The sequence below is a fragment of the Tauraco erythrolophus genome, chromosome Z (assembly GCF_009769465.1).
Source record: "Tauraco erythrolophus isolate bTauEry1 chromosome Z, bTauEry1.pri, whole genome shotgun sequence".
Classification (NCBI taxonomy): domain Eukaryota; kingdom Metazoa; phylum Chordata; class Aves; order Musophagiformes; family Musophagidae; genus Tauraco; species Tauraco erythrolophus.
The window spans coordinates 61,927,393-61,946,260 of record NC_141496.1 but is presented as its reverse complement, the minus strand read 5'-3'; positions in this window follow the sequence as shown (position 1 = coordinate 61,946,260).

The window sequence follows — 18,868 nt, the reverse complement described above, 5'->3', positions numbered from 1 at the left end:
TGAATATTATGCAAGTAGCATTTCAGTGACAGGCAGGAGCTGATGAGATCTTTGTCCTCACTGTACAAATGAGTTTGGGTGCATGTGGACAGAAGAATAAAAAGTGGCTATGAAAACAAGGGAAATAAAACCAGATAATTTAATAATAAATAATAATAATAGTGCTAGGAAACAATGCTTTTTCATCTGAAACAAACAGCACAAAATATTGGGCAAAACTCTCAAGAAAAGTAGTTTGGAGAAAGAGGAAACATTTACCATGAACTGAAATGCCACATATGTTATTGGCAGGAAAACGGTTAAATGTGAAGATCTCTCCTAACTCCACAGAGTCACCTCTTCAATGAGTCAAATCGTTGATGACTTTTTGAAACCAGTGTAATAAAAACAAAGCCAAACCTGACCCACAGAGTTTAACCTTAGCTGTCAACTTTAAACAGTGGAAACCAGAGATTAAAGTATGCAAAAAATCTCAAAGGCAGAGCTGCTGAAATACATATATTTCTGCTGCAACTGCATCTGGAGACCTTGTTTGAGCCCCTCAGTGCCAAGCATTACGTAAAAACATTTCCTTTACTGGAGAGTTAACTGTCAAGATCAAGGAAGAGAAAAGATTGAGAATAGAGAGAGAAGCACATTTCTGAATTCCCCATCTTCTTCACAGCCACTATGCAGTATTGTCTTCTTTGTGGATTGTTGTGTGGTTAGAATGAGATTAACTGGAAGACAGAAATCTGGTGACAGATCATCTTCAGTCCGAACAGCACTACATAAAAAGCCAGAGTGTTGCCTGAAAAAAGAATCATATAATCAGTCCTCAGCTTTCACTGATGAAATAATCTCTGACACAGCCTGCCAGAAATAATTGCATCTAATAAACTGAGTGAAAACACAATGGAATCTGTTATAGTTGGGTCAGCTCAGGAAATTTCAGTTTGATCATTCTATGCAAATGATCCTTACATCTTGAACGACGAAACAAACTCCCCTAATCAGAAACTAAACAGTGTTGTGCTAGCTAAGTTCCTCGGTGCTGAGAAACACTAGTCACATGCTGATGGATTTTAAGTAGCAATCTGAGAAGTTGCAAGACTCTTAGGCTTGCAGCCAGTGAGTAACCAAAAAGACGGGGAACCCTTTCCCTCTTTTAGAATCTTTGCAACATTACTTCAGAGCTGGGAGCTCTTGCAAGTGCTGCCAGTGACATAGGAGCTGTATCGGCTGAATACGCTACAGAAAGATACGCGCAATTGGTGGTGGGCAAGTGAAAGAAGGGAGGAAAGGAATTCCCCCAAGCAAGCCTCCACCTCAGTGACCTGTGTTCATAGCCTGCAGGAGCACCACAAACCCACATTCCTGCTCTGCACAGAAGCAGAGATGCTCTCAGAAGAGCACACCCTGTCCACAGCAGCCCCCACAGAAGGAAACAATGGAAGGACAAGGTGTCTTTGGTGCTCCCCTTTTTCACACAGTCTGCCCTCAGTACCTCTGGCCATTTCTTGAAGAGGTAAATGCCACATATACTGTGAAACATGAGAGTTGGGCCTAAAATATGTCTGCAAGCTCTCTACATGCCTATCTACTGACATCTGTGGAGCTAGCTCACTTCCCGAGTGACTCTCTCCCCACTTCAACAGCAAAGACAAGGAGAGTCTGTTGAGTACTCACAATAGTACACATGACAACCCATCTCTCTGTCACGGTGTGTTATTTGACAATTTGGCCCATTCTTTATCAATAGTTTATAGTCTGGTATCCTAAAATAATTCAACTGTATGGCTGTATAAATGGTAAAATTCAGCAAACTTATCCCTGAAAGATTGATTTGCGTATTTGCCTTTGGAATACGAACTTCCTTTTACATCTCCCCAGCTTTTACTACTTGAAGATTCTTCAGGCTTTCTGAACATATTCACATTTTCTTTCAAATGTAACAACTCCCACATCAAGTTATACTTCAAGACAAAAAGGTAGAGCTTACTAATGGAAAGGGGTTGCAAGGTTAAAGGGAAAGACGTTACTGTTTCTCCATTATGTTCTATGTAGGTGCTTTTACAATAGTTATAATATAATGGGAAGCCTACACAAATATTCAGAATTTCCAATTCCAAATATTAAAAAATTAACTTGACTCAAGTATCACGACACTTTTAAAATGTTGATTCTAATTAATCTGCCTTGTGGTTTTAAGTTTTTAGGTGTTTTCTTTTTCTCCCATTAGGGCCAGAAGTACTTTCACGTTCAAAACAAAGGTATTCACTCCAGAAAGTCTTTTCTCAGCACCTATAGGGACCATATCCCAGTTCAGGGAGGTTTTTGAGTCACAAGCCCAGCCCCCTTGCTTTCTTTGAAACACAGGGAGCCTAACTTTGCATTTTCTCCTCTCTGCTGGGATGAGGCAAAAGCTGCAAGCTGGCTCCACCCAGCAAGCACAAATAACTCAGGCCACACAGAAAACACAGAGTGGTTAAAGATCTGTAGGAGAAGAATGCCAGTGGCCACATCAAGTCCTCTCAGTAGAATCAGGAGGAGTATTTAAAGATGTTACTGCATCCCTACTCTGTTCTTAAACTTCTCCCTAAACACTGTGTTTTGGCTTACATTGGAGAAAGAGACCTGGAGTCTGACCAAATAAGTCTCTTCTCATGCTCTTATAGAATAGGGCAGGGAAGAGAGGAATGTTGTGGTCCCTCTTTGTGAAAGGGCAGACCAGTCACTGGTTTAAAATATCCACTTTTTGACCCATCAGCATACATTGGTGCATTCATACAGGTGTATGGAGTGCTATGGAGTGCTGTTTTCTTCTGCCATAGCAGCTTGTAGACATGTCTCCTTTCTTCAGCGTGCTGTTGTCTCTATACGTGCTTTGGTCAGTAGCTCAGCAACACCACTACTGCAGATAAAGAGATCGCTTGGAGAGGAGGAGAAGATTCTCTTCATCACTAACTCCATGCCAGCCCCTTGCCTGTCCAGCACTGCTCCACTTAACAGAACACATGTAAATGGGTTCTATGTGCTGACTTGCAAAAGCGTTGTAAAGTACAAGAAGGAGGGGAAAGGCAATGTTATTTTGCTGACTGGACAGAGAAGGCAGAGCCATCGGTCCCATCTGTGAGAGCTACACTAACATGCCTGGCAACTGGATGCTCACAATGCAGTAAAACTGCTCTTACTGAACTGCTCATCTTGAAGTCCTGTCATGTTAAGAAGCGTTATTTTCAGATAAAATAATGGCAACTAGCAGGAAGAAGGAGTCCTGACAAAGAGCTCAGCGGCTACCTGCAATAGTGTCCTTCCAGAGATAAATACCTTCCTTAGGGAAGGCAGCCTTGATTTGTCTCTTTCACTGATATTACTATGCTAATTCCATTTCTCCCGAGTGGTATCAATTCTACTCACGCATTCCGAGATTACCTGTTTGACAAGGATGTTCCAACTCAAACCCAGCCACTGGATCCAGAAGCTGAGAGCTCAGAGCTGGTCCTCATAGTACCTCGGGCCTCATAGTTGGTCCTCGTAGCACCAGGTCAGCAATGCATCAAGAAGACAGTTAACATTACACATGTGCTTAAATTTCATTGTCACTCAGCCAAGCATTTAAGCACATGGTTGAAATCAACTACCTGTGTAAAGTGCTTTGCTAGACCGGATCCTTACATCCACCAAGATCTGAGATTGAGTTCTCCTACTAAGATGCCAGACAGACCTGCGAGAAGGTATAGTGGGAAGCCTTTCTCCTGAAGTTGTTTAATTACCTATGAGATAAAGTCACCAAAAATCAACAAACAACTAGAAGCCTGTGGTCATTGATTTTTGGCAATGATCATCTCTGAAAAGTCATCAAAAGTTCTGAAACATCTTATTATCTTCAAAAATCCAGCAATCAAAAAAACCCAAGTCTTGTATCCCTATATTCTAAACCAGAAAACCTCCTGCCTTGCAAGAACAGACAAAATATTGGGATAGGAAAACTTTGTCATTGCAGAACTATTTTTAATACAGTAGTTAATAACATTTCTGCTTACATTCAAATGCTGGATGCTAAAAATACTTTCTGTCTTCATTCTAGTGCAAAATTTTGTTATGTACAAAGAAATAGCTGCTGTCTTCTTTGAACAGAGAACAGGTCTGGTTTCTAAGGTTAGACGCTGAAAAAAGGCAGAATCCCAGGGCTGTGAGCTTAGTCTTTTACTCTAAATTATATATGCAGTTACTGCAGCTGTGTGGCAAATCAGGTCTTTGAGCGTACAAATGGCAAGATGGCCATCTCACTGCAAATCCCAAAAAAGAGTAAGCAATATTTTTACAACATTGATGCACATTTAGCCTAGTATTGTAAGGGACCCTTCCATCCTCTTGAAAATGAAGTATCATAACATTTGAATAGTGAAGTGAGACTTAAAATATGTTCTCATGTTAAGCAACAATACTTCTAAAAGGCACTTATTCCCACAGACAGCGGAAAAGGAACAATTGGATCCTCCAGTATTTCAGCCAAACAACTTGTCTTCAGCAGCTTCCATATATGTCAGAGTCAAAAAGAAAACTTGCTTCCATTTCAAATGTATAGAGTTTCAAATGTTATTCCTAACTACAGACACAGTCACAGTATGATATGAAGCACGAAGATTCTTGCCTGTCTCAGTGGAGGGAAGAGCAAACTTGCCATGAGGCTGTGAGGTTTTCCTTACTCTCACATTTTCTTTCTGAATGACTCCCTTCTTCCCTACCACCAATAACCAGCAGGGATGGCCAGGAATACAAACGCAGCAGCTTTGCCTTTGGCTGCTTGATCAGAACATGTAGAAGTCCAACTGACGGGATACAATGCAAGCCCCAGGTTCCTGGCTGTGGAAGGCAAGCAGAACTGATGTCTGATGTCTGATGTGATTAGAGTTTGAATTTCATCTTCTGCTATGCATGTTTCAAGTTTGAGGGAGGAACAATGCTGAGCTTTTCTTCTGGCTTTTCTCAATATATGTCAAAGATGCCACTTTCACATATAATGAACTCCTTTTCTTTTTGCTAAGAAAAATCAGGAAAAAAAACCTCACTAGAGAAGAAAGGTAACAACACATTTGTGTACAAATACCCAAGGGAATCAGGAAGAAAATACAAATTTACTTGAATCGCCATGGCAAACCAATTTCCTTGAGAGCCTTCAATACTCCTAGCCAGGGGGAATACAGCTGATGAAGGTTAAAAGCATTGAATTATGCACGCGGATTAATTCCCAGTGTGCTCAAGGCACAGAGGTTTCAAGTCTGAAGACACTGAGATCTGGGAACATGGTTCAAAAGTCTATGAAGCTGTGAAATGCAAAACTGCAGCTAGTTAATAACCTAACTTCTTATTGCAGCTGAATTTTCCTCAAGGTCCAAAGATTTTGGCTCAGAATCTTGAAATTTCATCAACCTCTGTGAACACTTGAAAAGAATTCTTGCACTAGCAAGCTCTCCTCAAATGCTGCTACTAGCTTGTCCGCTGTTTATTTGGAATGAAATGTAAGGAGAGACAGACATTCATCCACCGATCCATATACTGAAATACAATGCTTCCTTATGGACAGCCAGAAACTTAAATGAATGGATAATTTGTATTCCTTCCTCCTCCATTCTATTGAGAGAATTGAAATTGAGAAAATGGAAGAGTCTCTTTCTCCAAAGTATACAGGACAGCAAAACATGCCAACGACAGATTAAGGAAGGTGGCAAGAGTGTTTTTTTCTTTATGCTGCATGATAGCCCTAGTGCAGAACAGTTCTTTACCCTGTCCTTCAGCCAGCTTGTTTCCAGATCTACCAGTAGTCTTAACTTCAGAATGGGAGATCTCGTTCTCCCCATTTACTGCTCCTTTTGACCAACCTTTGCTATGGTCAAGCACAGAAGATACAGCAACTGCGAAATTTATTTATCAGACTAGGAACTGATTTGAATTGGAGCTGCTTCATGTATCATTACGTTTATCTTTTTTCTAATGTATCTAGATTTTAAGATCTCCTTGTGAAATCACATTCCTGTTATATATGTTTCCTGGACATTCTCTATTTATCAGAAAGGTGCTTGGAATTAAAAACATTATTTAAATGTTCTCCCTATATTGTGTGGCCTGAAGATTCAAACCAACTTAAAACACTTTGGTAGAAAGTGTTTAGTAGAAAGTGTTTGGTAGAAAGTGTGCCCAAAGAAAACTTTGGGCTCCTATGAAGACAGGCTGAGAGAGTTAGGGCTGTTCAGCCTGGAGAAGAGAAGGCTCCGGGGGGATCTTATAGCAGCTTTCCAGTACTTAAAAGGGGACCTACAGGAAAGCTGGAGAGGGACTTTTTTCAAGAGTATGTAGTGATAGGACAAGGGGCAATGGATTTAAACTGAAAGAGGGCAGATTTAGATTGGTATAAAAAAGAAATTTTTCACTCTGAGGGTCGTGAGGCACTGGAACAGGTTGCCCAGAGAAGTTGTGGCTGCCCCATCCCTGGAAGTATTCAAGGGCAGGTTGGATGAGGCTTTGAACAACCTGGTGTAGTGGAGGGTGTCCCTGCCCATGGCAGGGAGGTTGGAACTAGATGATCTTTGAGGTCCCTTCCAACCCTAACCATTCTATGATTCTATGACTCTATGAAAGATTTTAAAGTATAAAAGCTCTCCAAACCTGAATTTTCCAAGCGCTTTAGCTTAAAAATATATCCCCTATGATAACTTGTGATGTAGTGTGAGCTCACATTTCCACTAGAGCTAGCCAAAAGCATTACAGGACATGTCTCGGAGACAGATTGCTCTTGATGAAAAGTGCAAATATTGTCCAACGAATAGAAAAGTCCCCTGGAATCAGAGTTGAGCCTCTGCTGACACTAGACCAGCCAAATCAAAGCTCGAAAGATTGCATTAACAGGACAATCTGTCAAATTTGCCCATGTCTTGAACCCAGCGTAACGCAAGTGACCTGCAGTACAGATCGTATCCTTGAGAGGGTGTCCTGCTTGTTCCTTCCACGCAGCTCCCTCTATGAGGACTTCGCAATTTATCTACAGAGACACAGCTGAAGTAGCTGCTAAGATTGAAGTCCTGCATGGTTTACTAACGCAAATTCTGCCACCTAGTGACGAAGGAAAATTAACCTACGGTTTATGAACGGGCTGAGGGAAGATGGGCTCAAGCAGCTGCAACTGTGCCATAGCTGGCAGATGGGCACTGCCATAACGCCATCAGTGCCCATGGTTCACCCATGCAGCCCGCCTGCACGCTCAGTGCATAAAAGGGAATAGTGTATGCTGCTCAGCCGTGCATGAAAACGATGACCAAGACAGTATGCAGAAGCCTGGTCCCAGGCTCATTCATCAGCACACGCTGGATCTGCTGATGACTCTAGACCTCGTCTTCAGGGAGCTCAGTAAGTAGGTTCAGCTGTTGCCTGCACAGAAGCACAACACTGGCAGAGGGGATGGCGGAGGACACCGATGTTCCTTCCCAGTCTTTTGGCTTACTGGACAGTGAGCAAATCTCCAGCCTATGAGTGGTGGTTCAGTAGGACCTTCCTTCAGAATTCACACAGGGAACCTCTAAAGCACCCACTCAGAGTGAAGCTGCACAGCGCTGCTCTCCAGATGAACTACCAGCAATCAGCACTCTGTCTCAGAAGCATGTTGGCCATAGAGTGTTTCAATGCAATTTCCTAAATGTCAGAAGGAGTCCTTCTGAACTGAGCCATGCATGAAAAAGGACACCATCTGAATCCAATGGAAACGTATGTGCTCTTCTTTGCCCAGGATCTTGTGGCCTTGTTTTCATTGTCCTGTACCATGTGCACAGGTTCTAGGAGGAGATAAAGCAGTTAGGGTGGACAGGTTGCTGTACCTGCTGTTACAAAGGGAAATGGCAAATAGCATGGTGGTTAGGAACATGTTTTCAGAACAAAATCATATGAGTTAAAACAACTAGGTTCTACGGATCTGCCTTGGAAGCATTCCTAGGCCAGATGTAAACTCATTGCTACTTGCTGCATTTCTCAGAGCCTACCTATAGGAAAACACTCTTTAAGCTTTTCTAAAAGGGATAGAAAATAGCTAGAAAACTACAGATGAAAGGCTAAAGATGCAAAAATCTGAGCTGCTTACAGGCCTGTATTACTAATTAATAAAGTCTGCAATTAATCATTGAAAACTTGGCAGGGCCAGAGCTGCAAATATAACCCAGGCTTGCCATCTCCATCTTCCTTGCTCTAACAACTTGAAAATCCTTTGTCCCTAGGTAGTTGTGAATCTATTTCACATCCATAGTAGTACTGCTATAAAAAAAGCTACTCCAAGTAAAGCTAGCCACAAGGCTTTGGTTTCACTCAGCTGGTTTCTTCTTTCTTATACATCTGTAACTCAGAAAATTTAATCAGAATCTATGGAAATAAAACAAGGTGAGAGGAGAGTCCAGTCCAATGTCTTCAGAACCCCATATCTCAAACAGCTATTCAGCGTTGTCCCAGGAAGGCTTTTCTTTTGCACTTCAGTATACGCTCAGCTTTAGCTGGTTTCCTGGTTGAAGCTATGGCATTTAAGCAGAGTTCTTTCAACTGTGAACTGGGGAAAAAAAAAAAAAAAGAAGTAAAACACAAAGTATTTAGTCTCTCTGCTGAGTGACAGACTTTCTATCATGCAGCTATTTTGAATCTTTGGAAAGCATTCCCTCCTTTTGCACAGCATGTATTTACCAATGGGAATCCAAGGCACCTGGGATTATCACAGTGAAACTGTAAAATATATGTAAATCAAAAGAAAGCCACTTTGTTTTTTTCCCTCTCCATACTGTCACGCAAAATAGAAATGCTACGTTCTTGGTGATTAAACCAAGTATTAGCACAACTAAACACAGCAAGATTCTAGTAGGAGAGAGAAGGATGCCAGATTCTTGTTCTATGGTATACATATTTTATCCTCCAGCTCCATCTGGTTTCTCAGCCTGTCCTGTTCTGTTCAGGGAATAGGAAATTCTAGCTGCTATTTGAAAGCAGAATCACTAAGGCAGTGTTTGTTTCAATAACAAATCGGATTCCGAAAACAATGGTGGGGGTAAAGTGGAAAGTTACATGGTTACCAGAGGAGATCCGGAAATGTGATTTTTATCTTCTTCTAAGGAACTTAATGGTGCACGCATTACTGAAGACAGCAGATATTTCTTAGGGGGCACAGTGGAGCAGGGTGTAGAGATCTCTGAAGTGGTCTATCTAAAAGGCTCAACTCAGGTAAGATGTCCTACTATATGTCTCTCCTGTTTCCTGATAGGGATGTGTATACAGCTTTGGTTTTTTGAACCATACTGTCCTGCATGTCCAACTGAAGGATCAAAAATTCCACAGTTAGACTGAATGGATATTCCTGGATCTATACTGAAGATGATCCCTAAAAGACTCATTATTTTGATTCTCCATCCTGAGGTGCCACTAAGCTCCGATTTTCAAAGCTAATACAAGGTCTTGTATGTGCGTGTGTAGTGCTGGTGGTCGTGGTGGGCACCGTTAATTTTAAATGAAAGTGAACCAAAGCACAGATGCATCTAGAAAGCATGCAGTGGAAAATCTTGTGCATAGCCCATCAGCTTGACATTCTCTGCACATCACTACCACAGCTAAAGCATTTGCAGTTCTTCATATGTCCGAAGAGTCACTAGGCCACAACTCAGGACTGGGTACAACTTTCCTACTTCAGGGAAGCGAGTCACACTAGAACAGATGGACACAGACATGGAGCTAAAAATTAATTTCCACACAGAATTCCATTTTTTTTCTGATAGAAAGGGGACAAAACACTCCTTTGCAAATGTCACAGTCAGCTTTGCATAATGTTGTCACTGAAAAGGTGACAATACAAAACAACAATTACCATTACAAACAAGTGCTAATGACTGATACTTCATGCCCACCTAGAAACTCACAGGGAGGAACAACTGCTGCAAGAGGTATTCAGTCAGATTCAGGTAAAAGAAAACATAAGAACAGCAGGAGCCAATATTTTCTCTACTTAGAGTGAGGGTAGCTCATCTGCCTCTCCTTTACCAGTGTATCAGACACTGTTTTGACATCTGCTTAATGACTTCCATGATGACTCACAGACCAAAACCTCCTCACAACAGAGTGTATTTGCACTATAAACCAAACCGGATCCCTCCTGCAAGATCAGTAGCTGAGGTAGAGATGATTTATTCCTCCCAGTCTGAGAAGATGCAAAAATGTCACAGGAAAATACTCCAAGGGCAATCCACTACTAAAGAAGAGCTGCTCTGAAGAAAGACCAAACGCGGTCAGCTATCCTAATTCTTTCATAGGTTAGTCTCCTCCATTGAAAAAGGTAGATCCACCCATTAGAGGAAGGGAGGAAGTCCCCTCTTCATGTACCAAGCCACCAGTGCTAAGCAGCAGAACACATGCTTTGGAGACATTGTGGAATTGGTGGCTCTGATCAGAGAAAAGCTTCACAGTAGGATGACATTGATTCTAGGAAAGCCTCTGAGGTTGAGCTGTTTGGTAAACATGATGGAATAAAAGCCGAAAAGGAGGCAGGTCTTTCGGTCATAAGTGTAGGTCTTTGAGACTTATACTTTACCATCACTTTTATTGCAATAGGGTTCTCTTCTTGTTTTAATTAATATTTTGATAAGCAGTTTCTCATTGAAAACCGGAAGTTCTTGAAACTGAAACTTCCTGTGGCAATGCATAAATCTTGCCCTCAGTCTGTCAGAAAGGAATCTTGATACCTGAAGTACAATGTCTGATCTATACTAGAGTCCTCTGTTGGTCATTAACCCAAACATAACTAACTGTTCAAGGAGTGAGGCATCCACTTGGAAAGTGAGGGAACAGCAGTGCAATAATTCCAACAGCATCTGCAATACCTTAGTAATTAACTGATCAACTAAAAAAGCAGCTCTTTTATATTTTAAAAAGAAAAAATAATATTTTAAAAAGAAAAAATGTAGTCAATTCCTTTTTTTCATAACGTGAAACAAACAGCTACTGAAATCTTGTTTTGTGGGATGGTCACCATTTTACCACTGATAAGGAGATTTTATTGTGTAAAGTCCAATGTCTAACATCAGTTATCTGAGAGACAGAGAACCTTCGATTTCTCCATCTACCCACAAATCTTCCTGCCTTTCCCTGTTTTCATTCATTCGTTTCTCCTATTTTGCAAACACAGACTTGCCATACCTTCAACCTGTCTCAAATCCACAGTGCAGCAGGAAGCAGTGAGGGGGGCAGCTGCTCCACAAGGGAGATGTGTTTGTAGTCAGGAGCCCATGAGTCTGCGCCGTGGGTTAGGCTGACCCTCCCACACAGACGGTCACTCCCCCTCCCCCACCCCCAGGAATGAGGGAGAGAATTAAAGGAGAAACGGGAAACCCGTGGGTTGAGATAAGAACAATTTAATACAGATGATTTAATACACAGTGTAGGTGCTCACCACCCCCTCTTATCCGCAGCCCGTCTCGTCCCGAAGCTGCAATCCCGGACAAACGCAAGGCCCCGAAATAGAGAGGGGCAGAGAGAGGGAGAGAGATAGTATTCCGAGAGTGGGAGTACTGGGAGAGAGAGAAAAAGAAAGAATAACAGTAGAGCAAAAGCAGCGAAAGAGCCAAAGCGCAAAAGCCCTTCTGTCCAGCTGCCCCTCACTTTTACACTGGGCATGACGCTGCATGGTATGGAATACTAATTGGCCAGTTTGGCCCTCAATCTTAAGTTCCACCACAAATCACAAGGGCAATCGTGGCCCCCTTGTCCCAGCTATGCTCCCCCCTTATCCCGCCGTGCTTCTGCACTCCGGCACACTGAAAAGTCCTTGGAGTTTCACATCCAACCACAAACATCAACTTGCTATCAGCATTCTTCTCAGAGCGACCCTCTGAGTAAAACCAAAACACGGAGCTCTTCTAGCTGTTAAAAAGAAGAGCTAACTGTCCCAGCTAAAACTGGGACAGTTGGGAGCTCACCAACAAGGAGACAGGGTGCCAAGTCATAAATCTGGGTCAGAATCAGGGCCAGAGAGAGTAATCAATTAGGATCAGAAAGACCAGAAACAAGGCAGTCTGATGTCAAGCCAGGCAGCCCAGCCAGTGGGTCTGGGTCAAGGTGAGGAGTGGGCCTGACACATCTGCTTACATGGCTGTGATGTGGCATAGCAGTAGAACCTCAGCACAAGCACAGCTCTGAAGGGAAAGGAGGGGTAGGCCCTCACCTCTGGCCTTCTCTACAACAGTTCTTACTAGTGAAGGAGCTGACCTTGGGCTCAGGCAGCTAAACTTAACTCAGCCAACTAACTCCTGGAAGGTGGGGGTTGCTCTGGGCCCTACATAACGAAGATCTGAAGCAGGAAGGGAGAGGTCTCCTCATCCATTTCTCAAACTTGCAAGAGGCTTTCTGGTAACCAGCTATTACAAGCATCCACCTTGGATAGACTTGGTGGATAGACTCCACCTCTCTAAAGTATACAACATTCCCATAGAACTGTTAAAAAACTCCACTTCTTCCACATTTAAATGTTTTCCGTCTTTCAGCTTGAAAAGTGTATCACCAATCTTTGGAATTTCAAAGCAACACACTTTTCACCTTCCCCCAACTCCTCTTACCAGAAATGGCTGCAAGAGCATCCCTACCAGACACTGCATCCTGCCCTGGGCGTTTTCCAGTGTGCCATGAAAACCGACAACGCTGCACTGTTTGTATCCCGGATCTGTTGCAGTTTGTATGGTCAATGCCTAGCTAGCTGCCTTGGTCAGGTTTCTGGAGTCCAAGTAGTGAGGTAACAGGGACCGGGACAGGGACAGGAGGAATAAAGAAAAACTCTTTGGTTTGCTATCAGCACTCATCCCACTTTTCCTCATGTTCTTAGCCTGCTGTCTGGGTCCCTTTACCCGAATATCTCAGTTCTGTGTTATTAATCACATGCTCATTAATACTGCAACAGAAGTTAAACATTTTTGCTTGTCTGCCACAAAAGTGACGACATCACAGCAAAACTGCTATTTCTCAGTGTTACCTGCTCAACGGTGATGTACCTTCAAGTGAAGCAACAACGTTTCGTTTGTCAGCCTATTATCTACAGGCAAACTGTTTTCTGCTTTTATTTTGGAAGAATTCTCCTACCTGAGAACTTAAAACAATTGTCAACAAAGCAGTAACAGCAGGAAAAAACGGTGCAGGTGACTAGAGGCTGGAGTTTGAATGGTGTCAGGAAAAAGCAAAGCACAAACAAAACATTCTGGAGTACTGTTAAGTTAATGGTTAGGGGAAAGGCAGAGGAAAAAATTCCTGCAAATAAATCCTGGCTTTCTACATATTATGAAGCAATCTACCGCGTGAATATTATTCTACTGTTTAGAGGAATACCTTGCCAAATGAAACAGATGTAGCCAGAACAAAAACATTGACTGCGTTCCCGTAAAATACGTCTGAGTTTGAATGAACAATCAGAAGCAACTGTATCTGCAAATTCAGCAGGCAAGCCACAGCCTTCAGGTAATCAAAGACCTGGTAATCAAAGATAAAGTGCTGACAAGAAAAAAGTGCTTCTAGAAGTTAACAGCACTTGCTCTTCTCAAGAGTGTCAGTCAATGTTTTTTCTTTGGTGTTTATACTGCAGTAGTATTGTAGATGTGCAAGGATTGTTTTCCCCCCATCCTTTTTGTGGCCTCAGACCCCACAGCTGTTAGTATGAGGCTGCATCAGCCAGCACAAGCCACAGGACACAGGCAGCCTGGTATCTGATACTGCTAAGCAGACGCAACCCGTATTTCTGGTTCACAGTACCACCCAGCTGTCCAGAACCTGTAAAGATGGAAACCCTCCACCTAGACCAGCTAGGTCACACAAGCTAACACACTAGGTCACACACTTTCAAAGTTCAAATTATTTTCTTAAACAAGCAACGTGTTTTTTTTCAAAAAGAAAGTCAAGATTAACAGGAGCTGATGGATGCACAGAACTTCTGAGAGTCTCCATCTCTTCTGCAAGCCAGAAAAATTAACTAACATTAGGTTTTCCAAACATCCTTATGATCAATTACAGGCTTTCACTAAGCAAAGCACTTAGTTATGAGTTTAAAGTTAAGCATGTCTACATATGTAGGAAACATACAAATTGAGATCCTAATTTTCAAATAAATATTGGTGTCTGTTTATATATATATATATGTATATACTTATTTTTGTAATTGGAGTGGTGGGCATTGTATAAAAAGAAATTGCCTTTCAAATTTTTAATACTCTCATTTTAAAGGTGAACAGAAGTGATGCAAAGAACAACCAAGCAGTGTGGCTGGGACCTTTAAAACCCACCCTAGAAGGAAAATATCCAGTGAAATTCAATGTGAAGTCCGTCATATCTTCTCCTGTTAAGCTTCCACTGCCAGCTGCATTGGCTGTATGTATTCTGCCAACTGCAGTGTGGAGCTGAATTATGAGGAGCCCTGTGACAGTCCCATCTCTCTATCCACCTCGCTGGTACAACTCAGCCTCAAAATTTCAAAAGAGTACTTTCAAAGTCTCAGATACAGGACACCCACCAATATCTTGAGCTCCTTCAGTGTCTATTCACTTGCATTCAGTGTATGAATGAGGGTTCTGTCAACAATAAAGCACTGTTTGGTCTTAAGCCTCCACCTGAGTTGAATGCCAATTGTGAGCCCACTGTAGATGTTCTCTACACCCCATAGCCCAGACCTGTGCCAATCTAGCAACCTCTAGTTGGACATTGTTATATCTAAGCTGTAAAATCTATCACAGTTTAAGGCTGCCTCCAGAGAATGATGTCTCTACTCCTTCTCTCTCATAAAAAACACTATATAGAAAGCCAGAGCCACACAACATGTTGAATACTGCCATGTCTCCTTTCCTGTCTTATTCTGAGAAAAAGGTGAATCTTCCTTGATGAATGCTTCCTTGCGTGACAGTAGGAGTGTAAATGGAACACTGCCTCCCTCCACAGCTCCTCTTCCCCACTTCTCTAAGAAAACAAATGGCAGGTCCCTTTAGCATAGTTTTTTTTAGGCAATGACTTTTCTCCAAAAGATTTACTGCAGCGGCCTTACAAGAGATTTGTAGCAGGCAGTGCTCCATCTGTAGTCTCACATCCTTGGTGTGAGAGCCATAATTCTCCTAGAGTGAAACGACAGGAGATCGTAACGAGTAATCATGTGTTATGATGATGCTGTCTTTACAGGAAGGATTGCATTTGGCTTTCTTTGCCTTCTTCGAGCAACACGAAACTTACAAAGCTGAAACAAATTACATTTTTCTGGTTGCTACTGTGACATCAGATAGCCACACCCCCGCCCCCCCCCCCCCCCCCCCCCCCCCCCCCCCCCCCCCCGATGCAATGGCACTGTCCCCACTATTTTAGAGAACGTTTTTGGAAGAGTAGGTTTCTCAGGGGGTTGGATACTTGGATGGAACATTTCAGCTGAAAATTGCTAGTGCAATTCTGGCTCAGGCTGGTAACAATGCAAACGTGTGACAGGTGTTTCACTTGTGTGAATTGATCTACTCAAACAGTTCTTCATGCACAGGTGTCCAACATCAGAATGAAGTCCAACAGGTATCAGACAGTGCAAAGCAACATGTTTCCATATGGAAATGATACCTATTTTAGTTTCATTATGGCATGAATGGACTGCTGTAGGCAGAAAGCATATGCTCAGGAAGCCATTTTGCCAACATAACAAACTATTACCCTTCTAATGGGTCTTGAACATTATTGATAGCCACCAATGGACAGGATGTGCACTGTACACCTCTGTCCTTTCACCAAAAAAGTTACATCTTTAAGAGTACAATGGAGTAAAATCTTGATTCAGAACTGGAGAAAGAAGAATCTACCTTCCTGATTCATTCAGGAAGCTCTCTGCTGCTTTCTTTCTCTTTCCTTGGAGTCTCCAGTTCTTAAACTGAAACAGACTTCACGTGACAAATTTATGGGGCTGCAGCACAGAGTATTATCAGAGCAGGTTTTCTGACTTTCCCAGTTAGTTCACTGAACTGACCTGTTCCTCTGCGGTCTGACAAGCAGCAAGCAGGAAATCTGAGCTTTAACTTGCAAGAGCTCAGGTGTACCAAGCAATATGTGACTTCTTAGTCAGAGATGAAAAAGCCTGTAAGAATCCTGCTATTCCAATTGCAGAGGATCACTCGAATGCTTTTGCCATGACCGAGTAAAATTCATACCTCGCAGGATCTTCGGGGTACAAGCTGGAGTTTGTAAGGTTCACTGCTCTGTGAACTGCTGCTATGCAACTGGCATCCTGTGTGACTTGACACAAGCGCTCGCGCTGTAGTTCCGCAGCAGTAAACAAGTGCGTTAGCATGGCTGAACTTTTCGGGAAGATGATTAGTTTTAGGCGGATTGTAAGATATGCAAGATAATGAGGCCACAGGGCTCTGAGTGGGTCAGTGGGCTTTATCCCCACATTGCTCACAGAGACAGGCTGACATCCTATTTGCCATGTGTTTGCTGGAATGCCTTCTCACATTGCACTTTTGATAGCATTCTGCTGAAAGGAGCAGAATCACTCCTAATCCTGCGCTGACACACATGTATGAAAGGTAGCAGTTCGTTTGTTCACTGGGAATGTTATAAAGGGAATATGTGTGATTCTGTGTTTAAACAGATTTAAAAAAACCCCAAAACCAAAACCAAACCAAAGCAAGAAAACTGGAATATTAAGGCTAAGCACACAGGATAGGATTTTTTAAAAATGCTGAGTGGTCGCCAAGCATTCATAGGTGCAGATTTATTGATAGGTGGAAGAAGTGAGGAGAATGATAACAAGCTGAGTTTTTCTGTTAAAAGAGGGAGGTAAACACACAGACTGTAACAACACCTTGCTGGTGCAATACTCGATTTTTAGTCTGCATGATGCAACTCTTCCCTTTCATTAACAGCAAGGCCACGTTTGTACCGCCTCTTGATTGAGCAGTTAGCCCAGTACTGAGCTTGTATGAAAATTCCATCCTAAAGCTCACAAAGAACATATCCAAATGGCTCGAATTTTATCTACTGCTATTTTAAAGGTACTTCTCTCGTTAATATGGAACAGAAGCTATAGATTATTTCGTACCTTGGAAAATCCTTAGGTGTTTAAATATGGGTGCCTAAGGTCAGGATCCTGGTGTGAAAAGGTAAACATTATGACATAATTCATGCTTTGTGGAATGTTTCCTTATCTTCCTTTTTGTCCTCCCCACGCTTTCCACAGAGTGGAAGTGGTCTGGATACAACCTACCATTTACTCAACCCAAACTACTAAAGCCATTTTTGTCATTTTAGGGCCTTCTCTCTGTTGCTGTCTCCCTTTCTCAGTATCAGATAGTACTTCAAATACTCTAACCTATCATTCTGAGTCTAGCAATGAAATGAAAACATAGATAAAGCTCATTCTTCTCTGCTGAGGGGAGAAGGGTAGTCTCAAATCTGTTGCAGAAAAAAAAAATAGATTCATATTAACACTAAATCTATGCAGTAAGATTTGCACTTTAGCAGCCTGTGATGTAACCATGCCTTATAGAAGATTACAATCAGCTTCAGAGAGGAATCCATAAAGCACAATTCAAAAAATGCACTTAGACATATGCTTAAAGTTCAACCTCTGTACTACTGAATTAAGATTCAGCAATTCCCATTTCAACCCTTTCCAGTTTCTTCCCGAAATACTTATCTGGATAAATAACATAAAAGCAAGTGCAATCATGAATAAGCAAGAACCTTTTAACTTTTCCTCTCCTTTGTGTGACTGCCCAAACAAAGCATGGTTAAACTAAGGAAAGCCAGACACCTACTGCTGCTGCTGTTACCACACCTGGGTCAAAAATGTAATTTCCTCTCCAGGAGCAGAAATAAGGGCAATTACTCTGGTGATTGTTGCTAAGACTTAGATTTATCTAAATACTTTCAACAGTTGTCACATACTTACACTAAACCCCAGATATCCACGCTACAGCTGGTATGTCTTTACAAGCTTTTCCATAAAGACTCTCTCAGCCAACGAAGGATTGGTATTTTTTTAATCACTGTAAAGCTACTATTCTCCCTACACAGCTGCACAAAGCTTTCGAATATTGGCTAGAATGCCCCTTTTTATTTTTAAGAGTCCACAAATTTTGGGAGCAGAAACTGTATTTTAATCCTTTACTGTCTTCTGATAACCATGCTGAACATGTTTACTCTACACGCAAAAGTAGGAGGCAGTATTTAATTACCATGACAACACTTTGAGGTCCTAAATGAAACACAAGAACTATTTCAAAAAATTGAATTTGGTCTATTTAACAGACTGACTAAATCATATCTATGGCACAGACATCATGCTGTTGTTACCCAAGCAAACAAAAAAGACAAACACTGGGACAAATCAATTTTATAAATGGCAAAACTAAGGAACAGAGAAACTGAAGTGTTACACAAGAATTGACCACAGATTTCTTGTTATCTAGTCCTGTGTCGATCACAAAAGAAACATGCCTCCTAGAGAGTGTTCCTGCAAAACAGTTCTTTGATGGTCATCCCTTTGAACATGACAGAAATATTTGGATAGAACGAGATGGAACAATGAGAAATAATGGCAATGTAATAAGTGGTAAAGTATAATATAAGTGGTAAAACCACATTTTAATCAGGTGCTAGAAAATATGAAAATTGTGAGAAGTGATGTTACTTGCCATTAAACTGAGAAGAGCTAAAAAAAAAAAAAGCATGATTCACAATTCACCCACATGCCAGCTTTTGTTCTATTTTGGAAGCCTAACAAGACTCCTTCTCTAGTCACAAGGCCTCTTTTGCCTCCTTCTGCCTGTCAAAGGATCATTTTAAACTTAAGTCATTGCAGTGTTATTTCTAATCA